We start from the raw sequence: 18,773 nt of genomic DNA, 5'->3' as shown, positions 1-18,773 counted from the left end.
TTCAGAGATGCTCTTCTGCCTACCTTGGTTGTAACGGGTGGCAATTTGAGTCACTGTTGCCTTTCTATCAGCTCGAACCAGTCTGCCCATTCTCCTCTGACCTCTGGCATCAACAAGGCATTTCCAGCCACAGAACTGCCGCTCACTGGATTTTTTTTCTTTTTCGGACCATTCTCTGTAAACCCTAGAGATGGTTGTGCGTGAAAATCCCAGTAGATCAGCAGTTTCTGAAATACTCAGACCAGCCCTTCTGGCACCAACAATCATGCCACGTTCAAAGGCACTCAAATCACCTTTCTTCCCCATACTGATGCTCGGTTTGAACTGCAGGAGATTGTCTTGACCATGTCTACATGCCTAAATGCACTGAGTTGCCGCCATGTGATTGGCTGATTAGAAATTAAGTCTTAACACACAGTTGGACAGGTGTACCTAATAAAGTGGCCAGTGAGTGTATTTCTTTTGGTTAAAAACTTTCTCTGAAAAAATATCCTTGGCCTCAGTAAGCCACAAATTTGTATCCGGGCCTGCTGCCAAGAAACCAGCCATAACAGGACAAAATAATAAATTGTGCACTCAGCTATAGTGTGAGCTTTTTGACACTATTCCAAAAAACCCTCAGGAGTCAAATGTTGCACACAGCCTAGAGAGTATCCCACATAAAGTCAATTAAAACATAACCTTTAATGAACCATTAAAAGGACATAACACACAAAAACATTACAAAAAAAAGTGCTCATGTGAACTAGTGCTCAATAAAAAATGGTTTGGTCTCACCATTGGTATTAGATATAGCATTCCAGCATCAGGGCGTATCCTGCTGGATAGACGGTCCACTCATGGGGAGCCGAGACATGGGAAAACCAGTGTTAATGTAAAGTATTCCTCTACACTCCCTGTCGTGCCCCAGTGTTACTCCTGTCCTAGCAAGGACAGGCCCCAAGTGGATCCTGTAGTGGACACCCCCACTGATAAGGGGAAAAGTAGACAGAAGCTCCCTACATGTTTCTTCCCCAATGGCGGGGATTCATCAGGGGAGTCAAATAGATATAAAGCAGTAGGGAAGGATATATAGAATTAGTGTTGTCCGTTAAGTCCACAGGCCCTGCAGTGGCGAGGTGCCTAACAAACTAGTGTGACTGTCACTACCAAGTGGAGTCCTGGAGGGGAAAGCACATGGACTCTTGATAAAGACTCCATTATTGGTATGCTCCAGCCCAGCGTCTGACATCAGATCGCAAACTGCTACTGATATTAACCCCCTGCATTCCATCAGCTGCTACCGATATTAACCTCCTGTTTTCCAAAATTCAGGACGCATGCAAGGAAACGGCCATATTACCTATTGTTTATAATATCATATTTCATGCGTCCAAAGTGTGAATGGTATCACAAACAGGTTAATGCAGCCTCTTCCTATATTCCAAAATACAGGACGCATGAAACAGAAACTGCCACAGTGCACATAATTACCAGAATCGCATTTAATACGATCAGAGTGTGAATAGCGTCCTAGGGCAATAAATACAGCTGCTACTGATATTAACCCCCTGCATTCCATCAGCTGCTACCGATTACCAGAATCGCATTTAATGCGATCAGAGTGTGAATGGTGTCCTAGAGCAATAAATACGGCTGCTACTGATATCAACCCCCTGCATTCCATTAGCTGCTACTGATATTAACCTCCTGTTTTTCCATATAAATCCCACAAAAATGCAATTTAGATGAAACCCCCATTGGAACCACCCACCATAATGAGGCAGATGGAGACACTTCGTACTCTATTTGGCATCTGCTCCGGTGGTATCCATCTTTTTAGGCCTGCACAGATCTGAGGTCGCCCACATTTGTGTGCTAAAATAACTCATAAAATGATGGAACACCACCAGAACATAGACTTGTCCAAAGTGACAATATCTGCTTAATAAGTGAGTGGTACCACCCAGGGTTTTGTATGAATCACAGTTTTGGGGAATTTACATGGAAACCCTGAAGAAAGCACTCAGCGGTGAGCTCAGGATAAATGTGAGCCAAGACTTATTCTGAGTTTTGGGCGGTGGAATGAACAAATAGAAGTACAAGAATAGTTCTTATTTTTATTTTTGCGCAGTTCACTGTGCGGTATAAGTGATAAAGCGGATTTATTCTTTGGGTCGGTGCGCTTACAGAGATACCAGAGTTATATAGTTTTTTTAGATTTTGCTGCTATCACAGTAAAAATGCCTTTCTATAAACAATGAGGAAAGCATCAAATAGGGGATGTGGCTGTGTTGCTGGTGGTGTAGCTGCTGCAGGGAGAGAGAGGCCATGGTCAATCTGTGCCTGCTACACGCCCAAATGAAACTCCTTCCTCTGGTGCATGCAGGCGACAGCAAGTTTTGTGTAATTTCATAGGCTCGAGTACCGTTGGATGAATGATTAGGTCAAAACAAGTAGAAGTGGTTTTAGATTGGTTGGCTTAGAGTGCCTTTAGTTTGTTTGCTTAGTCTTCCACCCGGTACCCTGCTGAAAGTGCACATTTTGCTTCTGCGGCCCATGAGCATCTGTCTTCCACCTCACCATCTTGCAAATTAGGTTAGTACTCAAACAACAGATAAGTAAGATGAAACTCACTCAATATAGAACATAATATAGAATATTCACCTATGTAACAAATCCTAACAAACCTACTCAATAAGGTGAATATACTGACAATAGTCCAAAATTAGAAAATTCATAAAATATTTTATTAATTGCAATATTAAAAACGAGGGGAAACTGACAACAGATAACATGATTAATACCATAGTAGCGGGAGAAAATATATCAAATACATAATAAGAAACACTGATTAAAGAAAATAGTCATTGTAAGTCCCTAACACATAATCTTCATAAAGTGCGATACATACATACACTAAGTCTAAAATAAAGTGCATAGAAAATACATAAGAAGGGATAAATACAAACAGTTAGTGATCCTCTAGCTCCAACGCACGTTTCGCCAGTGTGGCTTTCTCAAGGAGTGTGTTAGGGTCTTACCAAGACTATTTTCTTTAATCAGTGTTTCTTATTATATATTTGATATATTATCTCCCGCTACTATGGTATCATGTTATCTGTTGTCAGTTTCCCCTTGTTTTTAATATTGTAAGTAATAAAATATTTTATGAATTTTCTAATTTTGGACTGTTGTCAGTATATTCACCTTATTGAGTAGGTTTGTTAAAATCAGGTTAGTAGTCTGAGCACCAAGTTATGCAGCAGTCACTTCTGCTTTTTTGATGACCCTGCTGGCTGTAGTTCCGTGGGCCATCCACCTGGCCATGTCCCACAAGTGGAAGAGAATGAGTGCACTGATGCCCATCACTTTTTCTGTTTGAGGACGAGTATGTGGGAGGGTAGTGCAAAAGGTCAGGAGACCGCCGCATCATATCTCTGATGATCATCACGAAACACAGGTGCCAACTGTTGCAGCTTTCTACTGTGTGTAGTCTGGCAAGGAGGGCGGGGTGAAGAATGGTTGGAACTTCATGCAGAGGATTATTATTATTTTTTAGAGCACCTTTGATTCCATGGTGCTGAACATGAGGAGGGATTACATACAAATCACAAATAGAAATTACAGTGAGCAAGCTAATAGTGTCAGACAGGTACAGAGGGAAGAGAACAGTACCCATGTGGCCTTACATTCTACAGGATAATGGGGAAGGAAATGGTAGGTTTGGAGGCTGCATCAGCTCTGGTGTTGATGAGGTGGCAGCGGGGTCATTGCAGGCTGTAAGCTGTTCTGAAGACTTGGGTGTTGTGAGTTCATTTTCCCCTTCACCATTGAGGTCTGGTGAACTCCCTCTTCTGGTGAAGGAAGGTAGTGAGGCTGATTACCAAGCACCTGAGCAGGATGATGGTGACTGGAGTTGCTGACTGGATATAAGGCAGCTGACGCCCTTCTGCCTTGCTGGTGATTTCTCAGAGGGATTCTAGACGACCAGTCTGATTCCTGCTCGTCAAAAGCTAAGTTTTCTGCTCTGCTTTTTGCATTTGTGTTTTGGTTTGGTTTTGCCTTGTTTTTCTGGATTTCTGCCATTCCCTGCTGGGGTGAGCTGAATTCCTTTTTGCTCTGTCTTCAGAAAATACCTGAGTACTGATATAGTCTTTTTGAAGCCTAGCGTCTTCAGGGCTTTTTTCCCTATCAGTCTGTTGGCTCTTGTTTTGATAGGGTTTTGGCAGATTGCAGACAGCAGCTTTCCTATCCTGTCCTATTTAGTTAGCTTGGGCCCCATCATTTGCTCAGCCTATCTTTCTATCTGTGTGAGTGTTTTTTCATCTTGCTTCACCGTCATTATATGTTGGGGGCTGCCTATTGCTTTGGGGTCTGCTCTGGGGCAGTTTAGATTTCCCTTTCTGTCTTTAGGCTATTTAGTTCTCTGGCTGTGATCGAGGGGTCTAGGGCACCATAGGAACTCCCCACGGCTACTGCTAGTTGTTGTTGATAGGTTCAGGGGTCTGCATTCCGATAGCTGCCAACTTCTCTGGTTTTCTGGACTTCGCTAGTATTTCTGTTTTTGCCTCCTACGGTGACTCATTCATAACAGAATCACCAGCCATACCGCAGATCCTAGGGTACTCAATAGCAGGAAAGAATTGTAAAAAAAAAAAAAGAAAAAAGTGTGTATATTTTTTCCTCTATATCTCTGAGGCCGTAGGGGGAATTTTTTTTTCTCTCAATGGAGATAAAGCAATTGTCTGATCGTGTGGAGCAGCTCGCTGCGGAAGTGCAGGGAATTTCCGCCTACCTTGCTCATTCACATGCTGCTGAACCAAAGATCCCTACTCCTGATGTGTTTTTTGGGGATCGGTCTAAATTTTTGAATTTCAAAAATAATTGTAAATTATTTTTTGCCTTAAAGCCTAAATCGTCAGGGAGCTCCGCGCAGCGGGTTAAAATTGTCATCTCTTTGATGCGTGGCGATCCCCAGGATTGGGCGTTATCTTTGAAACCAGTTGATCCTATTCTGACTAATGTGAATGCATTTTTTCAAGCCTTGAGGTTGTTGTATGACGAACCTAATGCTATTGATCAGGCTGAAAAGACCCTGTTGGCATTGAGCCAGGGTCGAGATTCTGCAGAATTGTACTGTCAAAAATTCCGAAAGTGGGCGGTCCTTACTACCTGGAATGATAATGCCTTGGCAGCTCTCTTTCGGAAGGGTTTGTCAGAAGCCGTAAAAGATACTATGGTCGGATTTCCTGTTCCCTCTGGTCTTGACGATTCTATGTCATTAGCCATTCAGGTTGATCGGCGTTTACGTGAACGCAGGACTGCACAAGAGGTGTTGCCACCTGTTGAACAAGTGTCTGAACCTATGCAATGTGATAGAGTTTTGTCCAGGGAGCAACGTCAGGAGTTCAGAAGGCGTAATAAGCTGTGTTTTTTTTGTGGAGATGCCTCGCATATTATTTCTGTCTGTCCTAAACGAGAGAAACGTTTTGCACACACGTTTTCTGTGGGTGGTGTTCAACCTAAGTTTCTTCTGGCAATTACTCTGATCTGCTCCCTGTCCACATTTTCCGCCAAGGCTTTTGTGGATTCGGGAGCAGCCCTGAACCTAATTGACTTGGATTTTGCTAAACGTTGTGGATTTCCGATGACACCTCTGCGGACGCCTATCCCTTTGAGGGGGATTGATGCTACTCCTTTGGTGAAAAATAAACCTCAGTTTTGGACCCAGGTGGTAATGCGGGTCGCTCCAGACCATCAAGAAAATTGCAGATTTTTGGTGTTGCATAATTTGCATGATACCATTGTTCTGGGGTTTCCCTGGTTGCAAATTCATAATCCAGTTTTGGATTGGAAATCTGTGTCTGTGGTGAGTTGGGGTTGTCAGTGTGCCCTTAGTGAGGCTCCGTTTTTTTCCACCTCTCCTCAGTCGCATGATGTTCCTGACTATTTGGCGGACTTTTATGATGTATTTAGTGAGAATGAGTCTGCGTCTTTGCCTCCTCATAGGAGTTATGACTGTGCAATTGAACTGAGCCCGGGGTGTAAATTTCCCAAGGGTCGGCTCTTCAATTTATCTGTACCCGAGCACGAGGCTATGCGATCCTATATTAAGGAGGCGTTGGAGAAGGGTCATATTAGATCATCCTCTTCACCCTTAGGTGCCGTTTTTTTTTTTGTGGCCAAAAAGGATGGTTCATTAAGGCCTTGTATTGATTATCGTGCCCTCAACAAAATAATATCAGTATCCATTACCCCTGATTTTGGATCTATTCTCCAGAGTTAAAGGTGCTTGCTGGTTTACCAAGCTTGACCTCGGGGGGGTATGATCTTATCCGCATTAAGCATGGGGATGAATGGAAGACGGCGTTTAATACTCCGGAGGGACATTTTGAGTACCTGGTGATGCCTTTTGGGCTCACTAATGCCCCTTCTGTCTTCCAGTGCTTCATGAACGTTTTCCGGGACTTTATGGATAAATTTTTGATTATCTAACTGGATGATATTTTGATCTTCTCCAAGGATTGGGATTCTCATCTGGAGCATGTTCGGACTGTGTTCCGGATCTTAAGGGAGAATTCCCTGTATGTCAAAGGATCGAAATGCCTTTTTGGGGTACAGAGGATTTCATTTTTGGGATTTATTTTCTCTGCGTCAACTATTGAAATGGACCCGGCCAAGGTACAGGCCATTTATGACTGGGTTCAGCCCACTTCTTTGAAGGCCCTCCAAAAGTTTTTGGGTTTTGCTAATTTTTATCGGAAATTTATAGCAAAATTTTCTAGTATTGCCAAGCCATTGACTGATCTGACTAAGAAGGGTGCTGATGTGTTGAATTGGTCTCTGGAGGCTGTTTCTTCCTTTCAGGAGCTGAAGCGAAGATTCACTTCTGCCCCGGTTTTGCGGCAACCTTATGTCTCACTCCCGTTCCAGGTAGAGGTGGACGCTTCTGAGATTGGTGCAGGAGCTGTTTTGTACCAAAAGGATCCTGTAACATCTAAAATGAATCCCTGTGCTTTCTTTTCCCGAAAGTTCTCTCCATCTGAACGTAACTATGATGTGGGGAATCGGGAACTGTTAGCCATGAAATGGGCATTTGAGGACTGGAGACATTGGTTGGAGGGAGCTAAACATCAAGTCCTGGTCCTCACTGACCACAAGAATTTGATTTACCTGGAGTCGGCCAAACGATTGAACCCTAGACAGGCTAGGTGGGCCTTGTTTTTTACACGTTTTGATTTTGTGGTCTCTTTTCTTCCTGGCACTAAGAATGTCAAAGCTGACGCTCTCTCTAGGAGCTTCTTTGCTGATTCTCCTGTGGTGACCAAGCCTGCTACCATCTTAGGCGAAGGGGTAGTTCTTTCTGCCATCTCTCCCAATTTGAGACGTGCTCTGGAAGAGTTCCAGGGGGACAAACCTGAGCGTTGTCCCAGTGGAAAGTTGTATGTTCCTGACCAGTGGAAGAAGAGAGTGATATCTGAAGTTCATTGCTCTGCATTGGCTGGTCATCCAGGTATTTTTGGTACTAGAGATCTGGTGAGTCGGTCTTTTTGGTGGCCCGCCTTGTCTCGTGATGTCAGGAATTTTGTGCAGTCCTGTGGGACTTGCTCCCGGTCTAAACCTTGTTCTCGCTCTAGTGGGTTGTTGATGCCTTTGCCGGTCCCCAGGAGGCCATGGACCCATATTTCAATGGATTTCATCTCTGATATGCCTGTCTCTCAGAGAATGACTGTTATTTGGGTGATTTGTGATAGGTTCTCTAAGATGGTTCATCTTGTACCACTCCCTAAGTTGCCATCTTCCTCTGAGTTGGTGCCCCTGTTTTTGCAACAGGTGGTTCGCTTGCACGGGATTCCTGAGAACATTGTATCTGACAGAGGAGTTCAGTTTGTGTCTAGATTTTGGAGGACTTTCTGTTCCAAGCTGGGAATTCAGTTGTCCTTCTCCTCTGCTTTTCACCCTCAGACCAATGGGCAGACGGAGAGAACAAACCAGACCTTAGAGTCGTATTTGAGATGTTTTATTTCCGCTGATCAGGATGATTGCGTTTCATTTTTGCCCTTGGCCGAATTTGCTTTAAATAATAGAGCTAGTTCTGCCACTTTGATGTCACCTTTTTTTTGTAACTTTGGGTTTCGTCCTCGATTTTCTTCAGGGCAGGTGGAGCCTTCTGCCTGCCCAGGTGTTGACACTGTGGTGGAGAGAATGCACCAGATCTGGGACCAAGTGGTGGATAAGTTATCTCTCTCCCAGGAAAAGGCTCAGCGGTTTTCCAACCGACATAGGACCATTGGTCCCCAGTTTAAGGTTGGTGATATGGTTTGGTTATCATCAAAAAATATCGCTATGAAGGTGGCTTCTCCTAAGTTTAAGCCTAGATTTATTGGACCTTACAAGATTTTGGAGATTATTAATCCGGTCTCTTTTCGTTTGGCTCTTCCTGTCACATTTAAAATCCATAATGTGTTTCATAAGTCCTTGTTGAAGAGGTTTGTTGAACCAGTTGTTCCTGGGGTGGCACCTCCGGACCATGTATTGGTTGAAGGTAACATGGAATATGAGGTAGAGAAGATACTGGATTCCCGTCTAGCTAGACGGAGACTCCAGTATTTGGTTAAGTGGAAAGGTTATGGTCAGGAGGATAATTCCTGGGTCTCTGCCTCTGATATTCATGCCAAAAGATTGGTGCGTGCCTTTCATCAGGCTCACCCTGATCGCCCTGGTGGCGTGGATGAGGGTTCGGTGACCCCTCCTCAAGGGGGAGGTACTGTTGTGAGTTCATTTTCCCCTTCACCATTGAGGTCTGGTGAACTCCCTCTTCTGGTGAAGGAAGGTAGTGAGTCTGATTACCAAGCACCTGAGCAGGATGATGATGACTGGGTGACTGGAGTTGCTGACTGGATATAAGGCAGCCGACGCCCTTCTGCCTTGCTGGTGATTTCTCAGAGGGATTCTAGGAGACCAGTCTGATTCCTGCTCCTCAAAAGCTAAGTTTCTGCTCTTCTTTTTGCATTTGTGTTTTGGTTTTGTTTTGCCTTGTTTTTCTGGATTTCTGCCATTCCCTGCTGGGGTGAGCTGAACTCCTTTTTGCTCTATCTTCAGAAAATACCTGAGTACTGATATAGTCATTTGAAGCCTAGCGTCTTCAGGGCTTTTTCCCTATCAGTCTGTTGGCTCTTGTTTTGATAGGGTTTTGGCGGATTGCAGACAGCAGCTTTTCTATCCTGTCCTATTTAGTTAGCTTGGGCCCCATCATTTGCTCAGCCTATCTTTCTATCTGTGTGAGTGTTTTTTCATCTTGCTTCACCGTCATTATATGTTGGGGGCTGCCTATTGCTTTGGGGTCTGCTCTGGGGCAGTTTAGATTTCCCTTTCTGTCTTTAGGCTATTTAGTTCTCCGGCTGTGATCGAGGGGTCTAGGGCACCGTAGGAACCCCCCACGGCAACTGCTAGTTGTTGTTGATAGGTTCAGGGGTCTGCAATCCTATAGCTGTCAAGTTCTCTGGTTTTCTGGACTTCGCTAGTATTTCTGTTTTTGCCTCCTATGGTGACTCATTCAAAACACTTGGGTTTTCAAGTTCCGCTTGAAAGTTCCGAATGTAGGGGATAATCAGATGTGCTAAGACACAGAATCGTACAGGATGAGGCATACTCAGGAGAAGTCTTGCAGGCGATTAGATGAGGAACTCTTGGGAGGACTAGAGATTACGTGGTGGGAGATATCGGGAAACTAGTTCAGAGATTTATGGGGAGACAGATTTTGTACAACTTTGAAGGTCAGTGTTAGTAGTTTGAAGAGGATACATTTCAGAATTGGGAGACAATTAAGGGATTTGCAGAGGGGAGAAGTGGAGGAGTAGCCAGGAGAGAAGTGGATTAGAAAGGAAGCAGAGTTACTGGCAGACTGGAGAGGTGCAATGTGGGATGATGAGGTACTAGACACCACATGGAGTCAATGTCATCAGCAGGACGTAGGCAGTTTGGAGGGAGAGGTGGTGGTCACGCTGCTCCAGCAGCACAGCAAATGAGGGAGCAGGGTTCAAAAGTGCCGAGGCCAGCCCTTAGCCATTAAGTTGGCTGCTTCTGCACACCGCTGTCGACCCCAAGCCTTTTCTCTGTCCACGTTGCATCCTTCTCCACTTCATTTCCTCCACCGTCTCCTCATCCGGTCAGAAAGTGCAGACTTTCTGTGTACGCTTTTGGCATTCTCACCCTGCTGCTGCTCTCCTGTCTGTGGTGCAGCGTCACTTCTGCTTTCCTGCTCCCTGCTTCATATGTTATGTAATCACAAGATGGAACTCCCACCTTCCATTTGCTAGAGAGACTGTGCGAGCAGCAGCACACGATAGTAGAAATTCAGCTGCACCATGCACGGGTGAGTCCTTTGCGGAACAACACCAATTCAAAACCAATGAGTGGGCCTCCATGTGGGATGTGTGTGCCGTGTTGCGCTGCTTCGAGTACTCCACGAATATTGCCGGGGCTGATGATGCCATCAACAGCATTACTATCCTAACTTCGGTGCTTCCTCCTAAAAAACACTCCAAGCAATGATGGATTAGGTGGTGGCAAAAGAGGAAGAATAGGAGGAAAAGGGAACATTCACACCAGGGAAGATTAGTGCAGAGATATACGGGAGAGAAAAATTATGGACTACTTTGTTGGTCAGTGTTAGTAGCTTGAAATGGATACATTGTGAAATTGGGAGACAATGAAGGGATTTGCAGAGGTAAGTAGTGGAGGAGCACTGAGCACAGAAGTGGATTAGTAGGGCAGCGGAGTTTAGGACAGACTAGAAAGGTAGCATGATGAGGTTGATGAGTTCCTAGACCTCAAATGGAGTCAAGGTCGTCCGATGTGGGCAGTTCAAAGGAAGAGTTGGTAGTTATGCTGCCTCAGCTGTACAGCAAGAGGGAGCAGGGTGAAATAGCACCTTGGGCGGTACTTAACCAGTACATTGGATGCTACTGGCCCCAACAAACTGAGAAAACCAAAGCCAGCTCCAAGGAGCTCCCTGACAGGATAGAGGTGGTTTTTATGCTGTGCCGTCAGAGACTGAAGCGAGGCATAAATGTTCTTAACTTGAAAACCACCTGCATGTTGAAGCATCTAAATGCAAAGCACAAGCTGCACTGGAATACACACATGGAAAAAAAACAGGAACAATCTGAGCCTCCTCTCTCTTCTGCTGCAGTTTCTGCCTCTTCCTACCCCTCCTAAGCAGCAGGGCCACTTGGCTCCCCGGAAGAGAGGATGTGACAGCACCACCAACACTATTGTCACCGAGCATCTTCACACAATCCCATTGAAGTGTTCAGCTGTACATCCTTCAAATACTGGATCCCATATTCTACATATGGCCTTACAAGTAATTTCTAAAGGGCTACCAAAACATTGGGATTATTTGAACAACAGCAAGTTTTTCTCAGCCGCCACTAATTTTCCAGATGGAACATGTTGCTGACAAAATCACCTCTGTCCTATCACCACAGAGGATTACTGTATGTTTTTTGGATGTTTCTCTGTCCATGTTTCCTCCTCCTCCTACTTCGCTTCCTCCAACGCCTCCTCATCTAGTCAGTGTAACACCTGCACCACCAAGTTCAGCACAGCCAGAGGTAAACAATAGCAGGCTATTCTGAAACCTATCTGTTTGTGGGAAAAATCCCACATTGCGCAGGAGCTGTGAATGGGGATGAAACAACAGATAGATGTGTGGCTAGTGCCGGTAAACCTCAAACTCGGCCTGGTGGTGTGCGATAATGGACGAAATCCCATAGCAGCTCTGGGCGTAGTCATAGCCAATTTTACGCACAGCCCTTGCTTGGCACATGTGCTGTATTTGGTGGTGTAGAGCTTCCTTAATTATACAAATGTCAGAGCTGTTGATGAAAGTGCAGACTGTCTGTGCGTGCTTTCGACATTCTCACCCTGCTGCTGCTCACCTGTCTGCGTTGTAGCTTCACTTCTGCCTTCCTGCTAACCTCCTCACATGCGACGGACCAACAAGGTGGAACTCCATCTTGCACTTGCTGGAGAGAATGTGTGAGCAGCAACAGGAAATACTGTAGTTTGATCTGCAGCACAGAAGGGATGATCTGCTCTGCGGAACAATACTATTTCACTACCAATGTATGTCCCATGTTGCACTGTTATTATAAGGAGGGGTATACATAAAAACAAGTACAATAATCTTAAACAATACAAATCATAACTGGTACAGGAGGAGAGAGGACCCTGCCCGCGAGGGCTCACAATCTACAAGGGATGGGTGATAATACAGTAGGCGAGGGTAGAGCTGGTCGTGCAGCGGTTTGGTCGATCGGTGGTTACTGCAAGTTGTAGGCTTGTCGGAAGAGGTGGGTCTTCAGGCTCTTTTGAAGGTTTCGATGGTAGGTGAGGTCTGATATGTTGTGGTAGAGAGTTCCAGAGTAGGGGTGATGCGCGAGAGAAATCTTGTATGCGATTGTGGGAAGAGGAGATAAGAGGGGAGTAGAGAAGGAGATCTTGTGAGGATCGGAGGTTGCGTGCAGGAAAGTACCGGGAGACGAGGTCACAGATGTATGGAGGAGACAGGTTGTGGATGGCTTTGTATGTCATGGTTAGGGTTTTGTAATGGAGTCTCTGGGCAATTGGGAGCCAGTGAAGGGATTGACAGAGGGGAGATGCTGGGGAATAGCGGGGGGGACAGGTGGATTAGTCGGGCAGCAGAGTTTAGAATAGATTGGAGGGGTGCGAGAGTGTTTGAGGGGAGGCCACAGAGCAGGAGGTTGCAGTAGTCAAGGCGAGAGATGATGAAGGCATGGACTAGGGTTTTTGCAGATTCTTGGGTGAGGAATGAACGGATTCGTGAAATATTTTTGAGTTGAAGTCGGCAGGAAGTGGAAAGGGCTTGGATATGTGGTTTGAAGGAGAGATTAGCATCAAGGATTACTCCGAGGCAGCGAGCTTGTGGGACTGGGGAGAGTGGGCAGTCATTTACTGTACTGTAATTGATAGGTTCGTAGGGGGGGTCACGTGAGATGGGGGAAAGATGATGAATTCTGTTTTGTCCATGTTGAGTTTCAGAAATCTAGCGGAGAAGAAGGATGAAATAGTGGACAGACATTGAGGGATTCTGGTTAGTAGGGAGGTGATATCTGGTCCAGAGATGTAGATCTGTGTGTCATCAGCGTAGAGATGATACTGAAAGCCATGAGATTCTATGAGCTGTCCCAGGCCAAAGGTGTAAATAGAGAACAGCAGGGGCCCAAGGACTGAACCTTGTGGGACTCCGACAGATAGGGGGCGAGGTGAGGAGGTGGTGTGTGAGTGGGAGACGCTGAATGTCCGGTCTGTTAGGTATGATGAGATCCAGGATAGAGCCAAGTCTGTGATGCCGAGGGATGAGAGGGTCTGTAATAATAGGGAATGGTCCACTGTGTCAAAGGCAGCCGACAGGTCCAGGAGGAGGAGGACAGAGTAGTGTCGCTTGCTCTTGGCGGTTAAGAGGTCATTGGTGACCTTAGTAAGGGCAGTTTCAGTGGAGTGGTGTGACCGGAAGCCAGATTGTAAGCAGTCGAAGAGGGAGCAAGAAGAGAGATGGGAGGACAGTTCAAGGTAGACGTGTTGTTCCAGTAGCTTGGAGGCGTAGGGGAGAAGTGATATAGGGCGATAGCTAGATACAGAGGATGGGTCAAGAGAGGGCTTTTTGAGGATAGGTGTGATGGAGGCATGTTTAAAGCTTGAGGGGAAAACACCAGTTGTTAGTGATAGGTTGAAGAGATGGGTTAGGGTTGGGATGAAGACTGTGGTGAGGTTTGGTATGAAGTGGGATGGGATCGGGTCGAGTGCACAGGTGGTGAGATGTGATCTTGAGAGTAGAGTGGAGAGTCGATCTTCTGTAATGGTGGAGAAGTTGGTTTTGAAGGTGGAGGGCTGGGAAGTCGGGAGGAAGGGTTCTGGGGGTTGTTGACCAAAACTTTCTCTGATGTTATCAATCTTCTGCTTGAAAAATGAGGCAAAGTCTTCAGCTGAGATGAGTGGGGAGGGAGGAGGTGCTGGGGGGCGGAGGAGAGAATTGAAGGTGTTGAATAACTGTTTAGGGTTGTGAGACGGAGGATATGAGAGATGAGAAGTAGGTTTGTTTAGCTGTGGCGAGTGTGGTCTTGAAAGTAGTGAGGGACTGTTTGAATGCGATGAAGTGCTCGTTGGAGTGGGATCTTTTCCATCTGCGCTCAGCAGCCCTGGAAGCTCGCCTCAGCTCTTTGGTCAGGCTGGTGTGCCAGGGCTGTCTGTTGATTTTGCGAGCTTTGGTATGTGTAAGTGGGGCAGCGGATTCCAAAGCTACAGCTATTGTGGTGTTATATAGAGCGGCAGCGTCATCCGCATTGTGTAAGGAACTTATATCTGTGAGAGGGAGAAGGGATTCAGAGAATGAGTGTAGGTCAAGGTGTTTAAGATTTCTGCGAGGGTGTGAGAGTTTGTGGGGTGGGGATTGTAGACATGGAGTGAAGAGGGAAGAGAATGTGAGAAGGTTGTTGTCAGAGAGAGGAAGAGGTGAGTTAGAGAGGTTAGATAGGGAGCAGAGGCGGGTGAAGATGAGGTCCAGTGTGTGGCCATCTTTGTGGGTGGCTGTAGAAGACCATTGAGTGAGGCCGAAGGAGGAAGTGAGAGATAGGAGTTTAGTGGCAGCTGAGAGGGAAGTGTCAATGGGGATGTTGAAGTCGCCCATGATGATAGTAGGGATGTCCGCGGAAAGGAAATGAAGTAACCAGGTGGTGAAGTGGTCAAAGAAGGTGGTGGCTGGCCCTGGGGGGCGGTAGATGACAGCCAGTTGGAGGTTGGAGGGGGAGTAGATGCGCACAGTGTGCACCTCAAAGGAAGGGAGGGTAACAGAGGGTGGCAGTGGGATTGGGGTGAAGGAGCAGGTATCTGACAGGAGAAAACCAACTCCTCCACCATGTTTGCTGCTGGGGCGGGGGGTGTGAGAAAGGTGGAAGCCACCATATGAAAGTGCAGCAGGAGAGGCTGTGTCAGAAGGGGTGAGCCAGGTTTCGGTGATGGCGAAGAAGGAAAGTTTGGTAGTAACAAAAAGATCATGGATGTAGGAAAGCTTGTTGCAGACAGAGCAAGCGTTCCACAGAGCTCCTGTTAGTGGGACTGGGGAAGCGGGGGCTGGGTGAATGGGTATAAGGTTGGAGAGGTTACGGAAGGTTGTGATAGAGCGTGGATGGGAGGTAGAAATGACTGTGGGAATGTGGTGAGTAGGACCAGGATTTGGGGAGATATCACCAGCAGTGAGAAGGAGCAGAGAAAGTGTTAGCAGGTGGGAGCAGGAGAGGGAATGAGGGGGCTGTCTGTGTCTGGAGACAGAGGATTGTATGTTAAGGAACAGTTTTGAGGCGAAGGTGAGGTGGATGGGGAGGATTGAAGAAGAGATGAACAGTTCCTTACTAGGAGTAGGGATTAGGGGAATTAGCAGAAAGTGAAGGATTATAGGGGTGAAAACAAACAGAAACATTGTTTACAGTGACTGTGTACAGTTACCTTCAGTTCCCTTCTGGTTCAATTCTGGTTTTAATTCTTAAATTAATCTGTTTTGAGTACTCTATAAACATGGCCAGCGCTGTTGAAGCCATCATCAGTGTTACTATCCCACTTCTATGCCTCCTAGAAAAAATAGCTTCTGGTGATGATTCATGAGGTGGTGGCACAGGAGGAAGAGTAGGAGGACTAAGGAACATTCACACCATTAACAGGCCAGGCACCAACACATGTCTTGGAGGATGGGTCCCTGTATCAACAGCTGCCTGGTACACAAATGTCCAGCCAGGGCACAGTTTTGGAGGATGAAGTGTAGTAGGAGGATGAGGGACAACCATGTTCAGGGTGGCACTCAAAGCAGCTCACGTGGTATCACTGCAGTGTTGCTGGAGGGATGCAGAGGATGCCAGTGAAACAGAAGGCCCAGATGGTACACCTGGCACACAGGAGGCAATAAATGCTGCTGTGCCTGCATGCAAGGGGTGTACTGGGACCGTGTGATGCTCCACTCCATTTCCTCATGTATATACATTTTGTCTTGTATGTAAAATTGTATATACATTTATCTATGCTGCTATATGTTCGTATGCATTGTATCTTCTATATAATTGTCTGTCACGAAAATCCCGCCTCGCTGATTGGTTGCAGCCGTTAAGCCGCGACCAATCAGCGACAGGCGCAGTCCAGCCTCCCGCGTCGCTGATTGCTCACTACCTAATGTGCATATGGTAGCCAGGGTCTGGAGAAGAGGAGACTCCTCCGGACCCTGGGTACCATTAATCTGTAAAAAATAGAATTAAAATAAAAAATAGTGAGATACAGATGGCCCCCGGACTTCCCTTCTCTAACTATGCGCCCGGCATCGCGGTCCCAATAATGCTTTGCACCAAAGACCGCTGATGACGTCGCACTCTCGCGAGAGTGACGTCATCTTCGGTCCTTGGCGCTAAGCCTTACTGGGACCGAGCACGACGTCATCAGTGGTCTTTGGCGCAAAGCATTACTGGGACCGGAAGATGCCGGGGCAGGAGTGCGCGTGAGAATCGCACATGCGCATAGCGCTATCCTGCGCCATTTTCCTGAAGACACATTTTCAGGAAAATGGCGCCGGACAGCGCGGTATGGGCATGTGGGTCGCCCTCCCAGGGCTGTGGGGTACTCGGTACCGGGCCGGTGTCAGGGGGATGTGTCACAGCAGCGGTGACCCAGTCCATGGCCCTGGGTGCCCAAGTAATCAAAGGGAGTTTATAATGTAGTTTAAGTGGAATGGAATAGTTCGTGACGCCACCTGTGGTGTTCGGTAAGTGAGATGTTAGGCCGAAGCTGCATGCGGATCCTCTGGTGCTGGTGGTGTGTTGCAGCATAGTTGGCGTAGCTCCCCAGAGGTGAAGCTGTAGCCCCAGGGCCGTGTAGTTGCAATCGATGAGGAGAGGCGCAGGCACTGTAGAGGATGGTACCCAGATGTAGTGGTGCTGAGCGGGTTGGCGCAAGAATGAATGGAGGACACCGGGGTTTGCAGTTCCAAAGCTTTACTCACAGTCTGCGGTACACAAGGATGCCTGCCTCCGGGCCGTGTCCTCCGGGTCAGAGACTCAGCCAACCTCCAGGCAAGATGGAAAGCTCCCCTCCAACACTCCGCCAACATGTACCTTTCCTGATCGTCTCCTCTATTGCGCCTTTAAGTTTGAAGATCTCCAGTTCCGTGGTACTCTGGAGTTCCTCTTTACAGATGTTCCCAAGAACTCTACTTGTACGGCAGACAGCTGTAGCCTGCTTCGGGGACTCCCTTCTCCTGAGTCCCGGCTCTCTATCTGTGCTGCTGTTGTGCCCCAAGTCTAAGATGGGAGTAGTGCATTTACAGCCAACTACTCCACCGGTGTCTGCTGCAGAACCTTAAGTGTCCATCCAACCTTGGGGACCGGGCCCCGGCCTTGTGCTGAGAACCTATAGGCAGGGTTCCTCTTCTAACCCACGTCCTCTCTGTTCTCCTACTCCTTCGTTCCGTACTTGTCTTTCTCTCTTATGGAAGCTTAGGTTTCAGTTCTACGACTTTCTCCTTTCCCTTTCCCGTGCCAGCTGGCTCAGATCACTGAGGCAGCTGCAGCACTCCTTCCTCCATCCCTTCTTCCAGGGATCCTCACTCCAGTCTGAGTGACTTCCTACCCGACTGACCTTCTGTCAGACTGACCTGTCATCCTACACTTTCCCACTCTTTTATGTATCTAACTCCACCCACCTCCCAGCACATCCAGTGTTCCAAGCAGGGAACCACCAAAGGTGCTCTGCTACTCTCTAAGCACTGAGCCGCAATGTGGTTGTGCAGAACTACCCTGTTGTGTGGGGTGCGATTGTTGGAGTGTGGAAAGGAGTTCCCACCTTACCTGGATGGTGGGGCACTACACCTTAGGAGAAGGTGCAATACCTCTGTGGCGACTGAGCCTCAGGGGCGCCACATACCCCCCCATTAAGCACAGCAAGTCTGCGGGCTGCAAGACAAACAAAGTTGACATACAGGAACATATAAAATTTTGTAATGCTGCATAAACATTTCTTATACTAAACTTCCTAATATAGAAGGCATTGTTTCTTGAACGTTGCAAACAATTCTTAACTAACTATCTAAACTTTAAGTCAAAGGTGCAATTTTTCATACTCTACGTAATTCTAAGTGCTATCATCTGTGACTCACTATCACTTCAATATTCTTCATCTTTCTTCTTCTCTTTCTAGTGCACATTTTCTACTTTCTTTCAAGTGACACCCTTGATACCTGGTTCACCATTCACATTTTCAACTCTTTATTCAAATCTCTCATTCCTGTATCAAAACATTTCTCATTCTATATAAAAGCCATTTCCTAGTTACTAATATTCTCATAAAATACATCATTATCAAAATACTTCGCATTAAAACTTTCAACAATTATTCTTGTAAGTGCTGGACACCGCTCCCAGCCTGGATCTCTTGCAGTGTCCTTTGAGGTAGACATCATCTTCGCAAAGTGTCCTTATGTAAAATCTTGACATCATCTTCACAAAGTGTCTTTATGTAAAACCAAGAGAGGGCACCTAAAGAGGTGCAACTATTTACAATAACAGTTTTGGATCATACAGCGTTCATGATCTCCTCAGTTCCAAATGTAGAAACGCTGCCAATCAAAACAGGGCAACTCTGGAAAACCAAAAACTAAACCATGATATGCAAACAAAAAGGCACAACGGTGCTAAACAAACCCTCCTAGGTCACGAGAGATACTGTAATTTTTA

The sequence above is a fragment of the Dendrobates tinctorius genome, unplaced genomic scaffold (assembly GCF_039654945.1).
Source record: "Dendrobates tinctorius isolate UK_male_01 unplaced genomic scaffold, ASM3965494v1 ptg000071l, whole genome shotgun sequence".
Lineage (NCBI taxonomy): Eukaryota > Metazoa > Chordata > Amphibia > Anura > Dendrobatidae > Dendrobates > Dendrobates tinctorius.
This window is presented reverse-complemented; position numbering follows the sequence as displayed.